This window comes from Myotis daubentonii, chromosome 8 (genome assembly GCF_963259705.1).
Source record: "Myotis daubentonii chromosome 8, mMyoDau2.1, whole genome shotgun sequence".
NCBI classification, from domain to species: domain Eukaryota; kingdom Metazoa; phylum Chordata; class Mammalia; order Chiroptera; family Vespertilionidae; genus Myotis; species Myotis daubentonii.
In genome coordinates this window covers 19,009,522-19,021,940 of record NC_081847.1, presented here as the reverse complement: position 1 = coordinate 19,021,940, position 12,419 = coordinate 19,009,522, and the positions used below count along the sequence as shown (strand labels likewise).

General features: G+C 47.1%; 1 pseudogene; it reads left to right on the top strand.

The window, feature by feature from the left end:
* The first annotated feature begins 11,615 nt into the window (after positions 1 to 11,615).
* LOC132240249 (ubiquitin-like) lies at positions 11,616 to 12,092 on the top strand (annotated as a pseudogene).
* Positions 12,093 to 12,419: the final 327 nt, after the last annotated feature.

The window sequence follows — 12,419 nt, the reverse complement described above, 5'->3', positions numbered from 1 at the left end:
CACGGGGCCCCCTGCCTTGGGTGACCTGGCAGCCGGCAAGCATTTCCCAAGGAAAGTCCTCATAAGGGAACTTTTCTGTGCTCTCAGTGTCTCAGGTGGAGACACCATTGCAAAGTTGTGCTTCACTGATAATTAACGTGACACCAATAAGGACAGACCCTGCACCTAACTGGGGGCTCTGCTCAACTCCAAGCTGCCCACAGACCCCCTGCCAGCAGACATGTGGCTTCGTCGACAGGCCCAGCTCCTGGGACATGTCAGCCAGCGCCCTCCTGGACACGTGATCTCAAAGACAGACGCCATGGAAACAGACTCTCCCTGCAGGACTGCTTTAAGCAAGTCATGCTCAAACCCTTTCCTTCTAGTTCCTAACTAACCTCTTCTCACCTTATGCTACTGGGTAATGATGACTTTATAAACTTGGAAAATGGATCAGGAAAGCGCCACTTCGAACAAAGCGAGGACAAACTGCACCAAGGTTAGAAGACACTGTATTTAAAAAGCTGTTTCGAACAACTGACCTTTTCAGACAAATCCCAGCAAAATTTCTCCCTTGGCACCGCCTCTGAGACCGCAGAGTGGGGAGGGTGTGAAGGGCATGGTGCCGCGGTGCTGGCCCGCTCAGCAACACCTCCTGTGCCCTCTTGAAACGCCTATTGTTTCCTGCCATGGTGGCCGTGGACTGGCTGGTTTGTTATGTCATATTTCCTCAATGGAGGCCATTGTCTCCTGCCAGCAGCTCCACAGCTCTTGTCTTCACAATGTAGCGCCCTCCCGACCAAGCCCTGCCCTGTGGATTCAGTAATGTGATCCTGGCAGGGCTCAAAGGAGGCCTTCACCCCCTCCCCACACGTGCAAAGTCCCACTGACAGGACCGAGGAGTGGAGATCTCCACCCCAAACCAGGGTCGGAACTGGGCCAACCTGAGTTGGAGCAGATTTCATCGCACCCGACAGCTCCAGTCTCTTTTAGCCACATCACTTGCCCACCCTCTGTTCCTGTGGTAGCCAGGCTTCAAGATGGACCCCACCTCCTGGCACTCCAGCGCTGGTGCAGTCCCCTCCCATAATACACAGAGCTCACTGTGTAATGGGTGCTGGAAATGGCACCATGTAACTAGGTCAGAGCAGACATTGTGGCTTCCACCTTCCTCTCTCTGGGATCCCTCCTGGGGAGAGCCTGCTGCCATGTTGTGAGGACACTCAAGCAGCCCTATGGAGAAATCCACAGGACGAAGAATGGAGGCCTCCTGCCAATGGCCAGCATGAACTGATCAGCCATGGGAGTGAGCCCTCTTGGAAATCGGTCCTCCAGCCCCAGTTCAGCCTTCGGATGCTGCACCTTGATGCCCAGCTACACCTTGATGGCAGCCTCACGAGAGACCCTGAGCCAGGGCCACTGGCCTCAGCTGCTCCTGGATTCTGGACCCACAGAAATTTTGAGATGTTACATGGTTATTGTGGCTTTAGACCACTATGTTTTTTTGTTTTGTTTTTTATCAACATTTTATTTATTTTTTAAAAATTTTGTTTTATTGCTTAAAGTATTACAAAGAGTATTACATATGTCTCCTCCACCCACCCCCCCTTGACATTCCCCCGGCCTCCCCTCCCCCCAGTGTCTTGTGTCCATTGGTTATGCTTATATGCATGCATACAAGTCCTTCAGTTGATCTCTTACCCTCCCCCACCCCCCACCCCAATCCTCCCCGGCCTTCCCGCTGCAGTTTGACAGTCTGTTCGATGCTGCTCTGCCTCTGTACCTACTTTTGTTCATCAGTTTATAATGTAGACCACTATGTTTTGTTACACAAGGTGATTTGTTTCATAGCATTAGTTCCACATTATGGGCACTCAAGTCCAAAAAGGTTAGCCTCCAGGGGATCAGAGCAGAAGGAAAAAAGGCAGAAAATGGACATGGACGGGCAAACGGTTATTTATTCAGCACACTTGTATTCCTCGTTCTTTACCATCCTGATTCTCATAGAAAGAAAGAAAGAAAGAAAGAAAGAAAGAAAGAAAGAAAGAAAGAAAGAAAGAAAGAAAGAAAGAAAGAAAGAAAGGTATTAAAAATAAAGTCCTGGCTGGGTAGCTCAGTTTTTGTTAGAGCATCATCCCAATAGACCAAGGTTTTGGGTTCAATTCCCAGTCAGAGCATATACAAGAACCAATCAATAAGTGGAACAGCAAATCTCTCTCTCTCTCTCTCAAAAATCAAATAAATTAAATCAATCAATAAAAATGAAAATAAATAAGTAACAAAGTTATCCAATGCACTCCAACCAGTAGAACCTAGGACTACCCCCCTCCATAAGCTGGTACTACCCTCCCACAAAGTGCCCCAAATTATGTTTCTTCTATAAAACTACACCACACTATTGACTACTAAAACTCTCTATCAAAATAACTCTCATCTCAATTTGGCTTTTTCCTTCCTCCCTCCAACACGGTGTCACCTGAGCATCTGATGCTGTAGGTTCTTGCCATCTGCATCCAGAAAGTTGATTGAAATCATGACCTGGGCAAAGCTGACCTTAGAACCTTCGGCACTCCTCTAGGGACTTCACCACCACCTGGGTAATGGAATCCCCGTAACCACAAACACTCTGCAGAGAGGTGGACAACCTGCCATAAACACCCTGGAGCATTCTCATTATCAATGAGTTTGCCAAGCCTTTATTAACATGCTAGCTTGACACAAGTTTATTCAATCCATTCACCAGCACTGTCTACGGAGAAAGTTAGCTTGAGTATTAGTTTCCTGCAGGTGCTATAACAAATTACCAGACACTTAGTGGTTTAAAACAATAAAAGGTTATTCTCTCACTGTTCTGGAGGTCAGAAGTCTGAAGTCAGTATCGCCGGACCATAATCAAAGCGCCTGCAGCACCGTGCTCCCTCTGGAAGCTCCAGGGCAGAATCCGCTCCTGCCTCTTCATCTTCTGGGGCTGCTGGCATTCCTAGGTCTACGGCCCCATCTTGCCAATTTTCAGGCCTCAAGTCCAGCATCTTTATTTTTTTTAATGTATGTATTTTTTATTTTATTTTCTTAGAGAGAGAGGAAGGGAGAGGGATAGAGAGATAGACATATTAATGAGAAAAAAAACATCATTGATCAGCTGCCTCTTGCACGCCCCCTACTGGGGATCGAGCCCACAACCCAGGCATATGCCCTAAAGCAGTGATGGCGAACCTATGACACGCATGTCAGAGGTGACACGCGAACTCATTTTTTTGGTTGATTTTTCTTTGTTAAATGGCATTTAAATATATAAAAGAAATATCAAAAATATAAGTCTTTGTTTTACTATGGTTGCAAATATCAAAAAATTTCTATATGTGACACAGCACCAGAGTTAAGTTAGGGTTTTTCAAAATGCTAACACACTAAGCTCAAAAGGTTCGCCATCACTGCCCTAAAAGGAATTGAACCCGTGACTCTTGGTTCCTAGGTTGGTGCTCAACCACTGAGCCACACCGGCTGGGGAAGTCCAGCATCTTTAAATCTTTCCCTGCTCTGTCTTCACATCACTTTCTCATCACTTCACAGAGGGAGGCATGGGTGTCAGGCCTCCTCTGCCTCTCTCATAAGGACACTTGTGATAGTGCTTAGGATCCACCCAGATAATTCAGGGTGCTCTGTCTCAAAATCCTTAATCACCTTTTTCCTTGTAACATTTACAGCTGACAGGGATTAGGACCTGATCTCTCTGGGGGCCATTATTCAGCCCACCACGGCTTGGCACAGCTCACACACGCACCCCAAAGCTTTTCTGCTTCAAGGCCATTGCATTCTCTACTAACGGTTACAAACAAGCCTTGCCAGGCTCTATCATTTTCCAAAAGGCAACATCAAAGTTACTCTTTCTACTTTTTGGAATTCACTTGAGACCTATACTTCCCCAGGCCACATCAGTCTAGACATAAAAATTGGGTCATAATAAACAAAAACAGCATTTCTCATTTGCTATTATTGCCGGTTCTCCAGCCCCCTCCCTAGAAATGCTGGGAATCCCTAAAATATATCTCTTAGGTGGAGGCAGCTCAGCAGTTGAGACCATGGTTTCTGAGCTCAGACTGCCGGGGTTTGAATCTTCAGCCCTTCACTGTGACCAACTGTGTTTTCCAAATATACAAAAATATCTCCCATCCCATAGGCTCTTCTATAATGTGGACCTGACCCCACCCCTATCAAGGGCAGGAGCCCTTGAACCTGGGTGAGCCTGTAAGTGCTTTCTCTCATAGCATATGGTGGAAGTGTCCCTGTGCCACTTGCAGGCCGCGCCTTTACCTGGGCTAGCAGCTCCCTATTCCTGCCTGTGGGAATGTTTGTTCTTGCGATGCTCCTCTCTGGAGCCAGCCACATGCTGTGAGGAAGCCCAGGCACATGGAGAGGCCACCTGGGCTGCCAGCCCCAGCTAGGCTGCCAGCCACCAACTGCCGGCACAGTTGAGCCTGCGAGTGCCTCCAGCCCCACCCACATCTGACTGCAGCCAGGTTATACCCCACGTGAAAAGCACTCAGTCGAGCTCAGTCACAACACAGAACCATGAGTGATTTGTTGTCTTAAACCATCAAGTTTCAGGTGGTTTATTATCTATAGTAATAAAAATGTAATATGCTAATTAGACCGGTCGTCCTTCTGGACATCCTTCCAGACGACCTTCGAGACGAAGCCGGGGCTGTGAGGGAAGCCTGGGTCCCGGGTGCCAGTGGGAAGCCAGTGCCGGCAGCCGGGGGAAGGAAGGCCTACTCTTGCACAAATTTCATGCATCAGGCCTCTAGTACAGCAATAAATATTCAGACAAACCACTTATTAGCTGTGTAACCTGAAGCACGTGACAGGCCTTAGCTGAGGTTCTGGCCAGAAGCAGGCCCTGTGACAACGACATAGTACATGTCGGTTATTTGGGGGGTTATTCCAGGAAACACAGGTAGAAGAGCGGGGAGGTGAGAAAGGGAAGAGAAGGTAGCCAATAGAAAGAAGGCATTTGTGACTGTGTCACCATGATGACCAGTCCCTATGGGGACCCTTTGAAAGAATGAGTAAAATTCAAAATGGTCTGGTCAATAAAATGGTGAGGCGGCCACTGTAGAAAACAGTATGAATGTTCCTCAAAAATGTTAAAATAGAATTACCATATGATCCAGCAATCCCGTTTCTAGGTATAGATCCAAAATAATTAAAAATGAGATCTCAAAGAGGCATCTGCACAGCCATGTTCATAGCATTTTTCACAATAGCCAAAAGGTGGAGGCAACCTTTGCTGGACAAAGATGTAGTATATATGTACGGTGGAAAATATTTTTCAGACTAAGAAATAAGGAAATTTTGTCATATGCTGCAACATAGATGCACCTTGAGGACATTATGTTAAGTGAAATAAGCCTGGCATAAGAGGACAAATACCGCATGATTCCACTTAAAGCTGTCAGATTCATAGAAACAGAAAGCAGGACGGTGGTTATGGGGGGGGGGGGGCGGGGGGGGCCGGGGGGAGTTGTTCAGTGGGTATAGGAGTTCAGTTTTGTAAGATGAAAAGGTTCTAGATATCTGTTGTACAACACAGTGCACATAGTTAACCGACAAATTAAAAAATGATTAAGATGGTAAAATCATATGTAATGTGCTTTTTAACACAATAAAAATATTTGCCCGGCCGGTGTGGCTCAGTGGTTGAGCATCAACCCATGCACCAAGAGGTCTTCCGTTGGATTCCCAGTCAGGGCACATGCTGGGTTGCGGGCTTGCTCTCCCATGAGGGCTGTGTAGGAGGCAGCCAATCGATATTTTTCTCTCATGGATGTTTCTATCTCTCTCCCTTCGTATCGCTCTCAAAATCAATAAAAACATATTTTTAAAACAATTTGTCTCATTAAAGAGCAAACGGAGGGTATTCACCGTCAGTTCCCTGGTTGAAAGTGACTCTCTTGGGGTGTTAACTCCCCGCATCCCAAAGCCAGAGGCCACCCTGCGGGGAGAAGCAGGAAGCCATGGGCACATACTGGGACTCTCTGGGGCGACTGAGGGCCCTGGGGGAGGAAACGATGGCATCTGCCGCATCATTTCCCTTCGAGTCTCGGTTTTCTTGTCTGTAAAACAGGAATGAGAAACACCCACCTGGGCAGACCGTTGTGAAGGCTATTTTGGGGTACCATCTGCCCCCTGCCTGCCTCTGCCCTGGGGGCCTCCTCAGTCTGAATCAGGAGTGCACGCAGCCTAGTCTCAGGTTAGGAGTCCCCCGTCACCACACAATCCCCCTCCCACCCCACCCCCCTTTTATTCTTACAAATCAGTGAAATATTTGCCCAGCTCCAGTCTTTTGGAACCAGCCTGAGTGTTGGAAGACCAGGGCAGCGCTTTGGGCTCTGGAATATACCCTCTGCCTCCTCTGAGCTCAGCGGTCCCCTTCCCGGGTTACAGATGCCATCCTCACTGAGTGGGTGGGCACACAGGCCACCCTCTCTCTCCCGCCTCCACCGGCGTGACATCACCTTCCCCAGCAGAGAAGACGTAGTCCTTCCTTAGTATGTTTCATGCTCCAGCACCGCTTTCAACACCCTTTCTGGAAGCTGGGAGGGATTGTGCCAGAATATTAGCTGTGGTTGCTGGCTGTGGGACTTAGGGCGTAGCTATTTTCTCCTTTATCCTTTTTGTATTGTCTACCATAGGCACATTCTATTTTTAATTGACAGAATAACAAATTAGTGTTTTTTAAGTAAGCAATTTAAAAGCACGTGTGGTTGCCTTCAGCATTTTTCACAGCCTCAGCTCACCCTGAGCGTCAGTTCTCAGCTATTCTCCTCTGTTCTCTCCTCTGCCTTCGACCCTTTGCTGCTGTCCTTCAGGGCTCTGAGCTAATTGCCGGGGTTGGTGCAGGCCTCGCCAGTCGCCCGAAGGCTTCTTGATCCTTCACACTGGAAATATTGATCATGCAAATTTATTTTAAGGTCTCCCAAGCCAAGAAATTGACCTCATGATCTCATGATGTGAGGCCCTGAGATGAACACAACACGCCTTTCATAGTCTTCTTGCCAAAAATGCACAACCTGAGTCTAATCATGAAGAAACATCAGATAGGCCTGATCTGAGACATTCTACAAAATTCCACGGCCCGTGCTCTTCAAAAATGCCAGTCCTGAAAGACAAAGAAAGCCCGCAGGCCGGTGTCAGCCTGGAGGAGAGCAGAGACAGGATCACTAAATGTAACATGTGATCTGAGATGCTGTTTTGCTATAAAGAACAGGATGGGGACCGTTGGTGAAAATGAATCTGAATAAGGTTTTGGATTAGGTAATCGCATTGAACTGATACAAGTTTCTGGAGTTGTGTAATCGCACTGTGGTGCTATAAGAGCATGTCCTTTATATTTTTAGGAATTGTACGCCTGAATCTTTGGGGGGTAAAGGGCATCATATCTGCATCTTATTCTCACTTTATTCAGGAAAAAAATACACACACACACACACACACAGAGGAATCTGGTGAAGAGTTAAAAAAAAAAATCCATGTTCTATTCTTATAAACATAACCCTGAAATTATGTTAAAATAAAAAGTTAAAAGGAAAAAATATTCCATAAACCTCAGGCTCCACAGGCATCTCAGCCCTCAGGGGGGCCCTTTCCTCACAGGCACGTTTCACTCTGTGACAAGACATCTCCCTCCCTCAACTCCAATTCCTGCTGCCCCTTCCAATGCCCATTCGGGGTGACCTAAGAACCCCTTTCTCTAATAAAGACAAAAACACCTCCCAAAGCCAGCTCTGAAGCAGGAATTCCCCCTTATCCACCCCACCCCCCATCCCCATCATTTAGGCAGTGGTTCTCAACCTCAGGGGATCTTGAAAGCTCCAAAACTTGGAAAACTCCCTAGACCAGAATCCCTGGGGGTGGGACCCAGGCGCCAGGGCTTTTTAAAGCTTTCCAGATAATTCTACTCAGTTGCCCTGACTTTAAAAAGTTGATGTGTGGCTCAGGGACTGAGCGTCAACCTATGAACCAGGAGGTCACAGTTTAATTCCCAATCAGCACACATGCCTGGGTTGTGGGCTTGAACCCCAGTGTGGGGCGTGCAGGAAGCAGCTGATCAACGATTCACTCTCATTATTGATGTTTCTATCTCTGTCTCTCTCTTCCTTCCTCTCCTTTCTTCTCTGAAATCAATTATATATATATATATAATTATATAGCCTCCCACCACCCCGTCAAACCTGAAGCTTGGGTTAGGATCCAAGCAACTGAATTTTTTAACTCCCCAGGAAATTACACCTCCATGATACTGATTTTTAAATATAAAAATAAAAGGAACAATCAAAAACATATTTTAAAAATAAAGAAAAATGATCAACTGGAAACAGGTGATTCCAAGGACCAGCCCAAGGTTGAGAACCAGGAACTTAGAACAATTCTCAAGCATTAGCTGGCATCCAGGTGATGGGTGAGGTTGAAAACACACAGGCTGCTGGGTCCCACCGAGTCTCTGACTCAGGAGGTCCGGGATGGGGCCCGAGTGTGTGCACTTCGAACAAGTTGCAGTTAGGGGATGCTGGTGCTGCTGGTCTCGGGACCATACTTTGAGAACCGCTGATTGAGACAGTCTTGCTACGTAATGTGGTGCTGGGACAGCAACACCAGCGTCACATGAGACAATGCAGACTCTCAGCCCCACACCTCCAGGCCTCCTGAGTCAGAATCTGCAGATAACAAGATTTCCAGGTGGCCTGTGCCCACAGGAGTGTTGGGAAAACACTGCTTCAAGGGAAATCCGAACCATCCCACACACATTCACGTGCTATGGCCTCAAGTGGTTAGGACTGTGGATGGTGGGATGGGTGCAGGTGAGGAGAACCCGCATTAGGATAACAGAAAAAAACCCTCTAATACAGTGATTCTCAACCTTGCCTGCACATTAGAATCACCTGGGGATCTTTTTAAAATCCTGATTTCTAGGCCTCATCCTCCGGAAATTCTGTTTCTTTTTATGGGGTGAGGCCACAACATTCGTAACAAAGAAACAGAATTTCCGGAGGATGAGGCCCAGAAATCAGGATTTTAAAAAGATTCCCAGGTGATTCTAATGTGCAGCCAAGGCTGAGAACCACTGCTCTAATAAAAGATGGTTAACATTACCCAGACAGGTGGAGGCAGCCAGTCTGCTGGACCCAGAATGGGAGTTCCAGCGGGTCCGCTTTTACCAGCACCCATCATGGTCAGGACCTGGAGAGGGAGGCAGAAGCCATGCAGGGGTAAACCATCCAAAGAACACCAGGGGAGATGGGGGTGAAGACCCACCTTCCTGGGGCACAGTCCAGTCCCTGGTAAGCCCTTTTGGTTTGACCTCTGGGTGAATGAAGTTGAAACAGTAGCCTGACTCCCAGGTGACTCCTGGCTAATCCATTGGCTTGACGTTCTTGACCTTGGACTGTGTCCTCACCCTGTTGTAGCCCCAGTAGAGACACTGAGCAGGAGACCAGCTCGGCTCTGGGGGGGTCTGACCCTGCGATGTCATCACCAGCAGGGGCAGCTGTTCGCTGAGCACTGACGGTGTGCTGGCGCTGCCCTGAGGGCTGCATCTCACTCACCCCTCACCACAGTCTTCAGAGTGATGTTATGGTCCCCAATTTACAAATGAAAATAAAAGAGGCTTAGAGAAATGAACTCATGTGCCCAAGACCACAGCGGCTATTAAGTGGCAAGGCCAGAATTGACTCCCAAACCTTCTGGCTCCACAGTCTTCCATAAGCCAGCCTGAAGTGGAACCATCAACCGGACATTGGTGAGGAGGGACTTCCTGGCTGCTGCTGTGTCCTTACATTGCTTTTCTTGTTGTTCTTTTGCTGAAATAATAGAAACAAAATGATTCTAAAGCTGCGCTACCTGATACAATGACCACTGGGCACATATGGCTATTTAAATTTAAGTTAATTAAACTTAAATAAAATTTAAAATTTAGTTTCTCATCTGCACTAACCACATGTCAAGTGCTCATTGGTGAAACGTGGTTCTTGGGGTCTGGCATTGGACAACTCGGATTGTCAGAAGTTCTATTAGACGGTACTATTCCAAAAAATTTACATATCCTGACTACCCAAGGTCACTCTTCATTCAAACTTAACTTAAAAAAAAAAATAATAATGCCCTAGCTGGTTTGGCTCAGTGGATAGAGCATCGGCCTGCGGACCAAAGGGTCCCGGGTTTGAGTCCAGTCAAGGGCACTTACCTTGGTTGTGGGCTCCTCCCCAGTCCGGGGCCTAGTCAGGGCTCATGCAGGAGGCAACAAATCGACGTGTTTATCTCACATCAATGTTTCCCTCTGTTTTTCCCTCTCTCTTCCACTCTCCCTTAAAAAAATCAATGGAAAAAGGAGGTCCTATGTAATACTTTCAACAGTAAAGATTTTTAAATAAATAAATAAATAAATAAATAAATAAATAAATAAATAAATAAATAAATAAAACGTCAAGTCCACAAAATTTACTTTTACACTGTTATTTGTCGCATGTAAAACAAAATTTTCAGCCACGGGAGTATCAGGTGTTAAAAGGGAGACACCTACTGGCAGCATATGGGATTACAACCTAGCACAATCAGACACTGGGAAACCGGCCAGAGACTGGGATCCAACAGCCGTCAGTGGGATGTCGGAGGATCCACAGCGCAGGAGAAATCACACACCAGGAGAGGATCAGGGATGAAGTGTCAGGAGGAGAAACTGAGTCAGAAAAGTCTTTCACCCCGAGACTGAAATCTCCGGTATCATACACCTCACCCAATGCCTGGCACCAAAGAGATACATAATGTTAGTTACTTAAATGATTGATTGATTCTGGGGTTCCAGAACTGCATAACTGAGCGTTTTGTTCTCTTAACATGTTTTTACTAATTGAACACATCTTTTATTATGATGTCAATGCAGAAATGGGATTTACTGTTTCAAACAATTTAGCGGCCACAAACAACAATGTTCACTAATCAAGGAATGTTAGGACTTGACGAAGTCATCAAGAAGAGAAAGACATCTACATTTTTGAGACTCTGCGAAAACAGGAAAAGACAGTTTGTTTTTTCCTTTGGCCCAAGGTAGCAGGAATGAAAGATGGCTTGTCTGATTGGGAGCTGAGTCAGACCCTAAATCATTCATTTCTCCATTCAGTTCACAGACACTGATTGCTCTGCTAGGGAGCCAGGGGGCAAAGGAGGGTGCTTATCAGAGTCCTGCATACAAAAGAGCACAATGCGTCCCACAATCTGGAAATCATCGTCCGCAGAGCAAATAGTCAGCAAAGACCTGGCTGTGGTCAGAGGAGCTCTTCTGGGAGTCTGGGATCTAGATGCTAGAAAACCTGTGCCGCTGATGCATCTTGACTTTAAAGAAATTGAAGCATAGCCCTGGCCGGTTTGGTTCAGTGGATAGAGAGAGCATCGGCCTGCGGACCAAAGGGTCCCAGGGTCGATTCCAGTCAAGGATACGTACCTCGGTTGCAGGTTCCTCCGCAGCCCCAGGAGGCAACCAATCCATGTTTTTCTCTCACATCGATATTTCACTGTCTTTCCCTCTCTTTTCCACTCTCTCTAAAAATCAATGGGGGCCTCTTTCTCGTCAATGAGGCGGTGGAGCAGCAGACGCAGAGATGCAGATCTTTGTGAAGACCTTGACTGCAAGACCATCACCCTTGAGGTTGAGCCCAGTGACGCCATTGAGAATGTCAAAGCTAAAATCCAAGACAAGGAGGGCATCCCGCCTGACCAGCAGCGTCTGATTTTTGCGGGCAAACAGCTAGAGGATTGTTGCACTCTCTCAGACTACAATATTCAGAAAGAGTCCACCCTGCACTTGGTGCTGCGTCTCAGGGGTGGCATCATCAAACCCTCCCTCTGCCAGCTCGCGCAAAAGTACAACTGCGACAAGATGATCCGCCACAAGTGTTATGCCCGCCTGCACCCCCGTGCTGTCAACTGCCGCAAGAAGTGTGGCCACACCAACAACCTGTGCCCCAAGAAGAAGGTTAAATAAGACCCCTCCACCAACTCCTTGGGTCCACAGGGCAGCCTTCTCCCTGAACCCTGTGACGCTGGGGCCTCAATAAAGTTTCTCTTTTGTTGACTTGAGGAGAAAAAGATCAATGGGAAAAATATCCTCAAGTGAGGATTTTTAAAAATTTTTTTAATTGAAGCATAAATAGTGATGCAATCCCAGGGGATTGTGGAGGACCCCAGTTTCTGGGGAGGGTATTCATGGGACCCAATCAGGCTAATCAACAAGTCTGGATCAGGGCTGTATTAGCTGCCTGGTAGTCTAAGGCTGCTTATGAGCCCATGTCCAGCACTGGGAGGGACCCAGGTCTGGCGTAGCTTCAGAGGGATGGAAGAGTAGAGAGTGACAGATGGCATTGATTGCAAGGTCCACCACAGCCCACCCC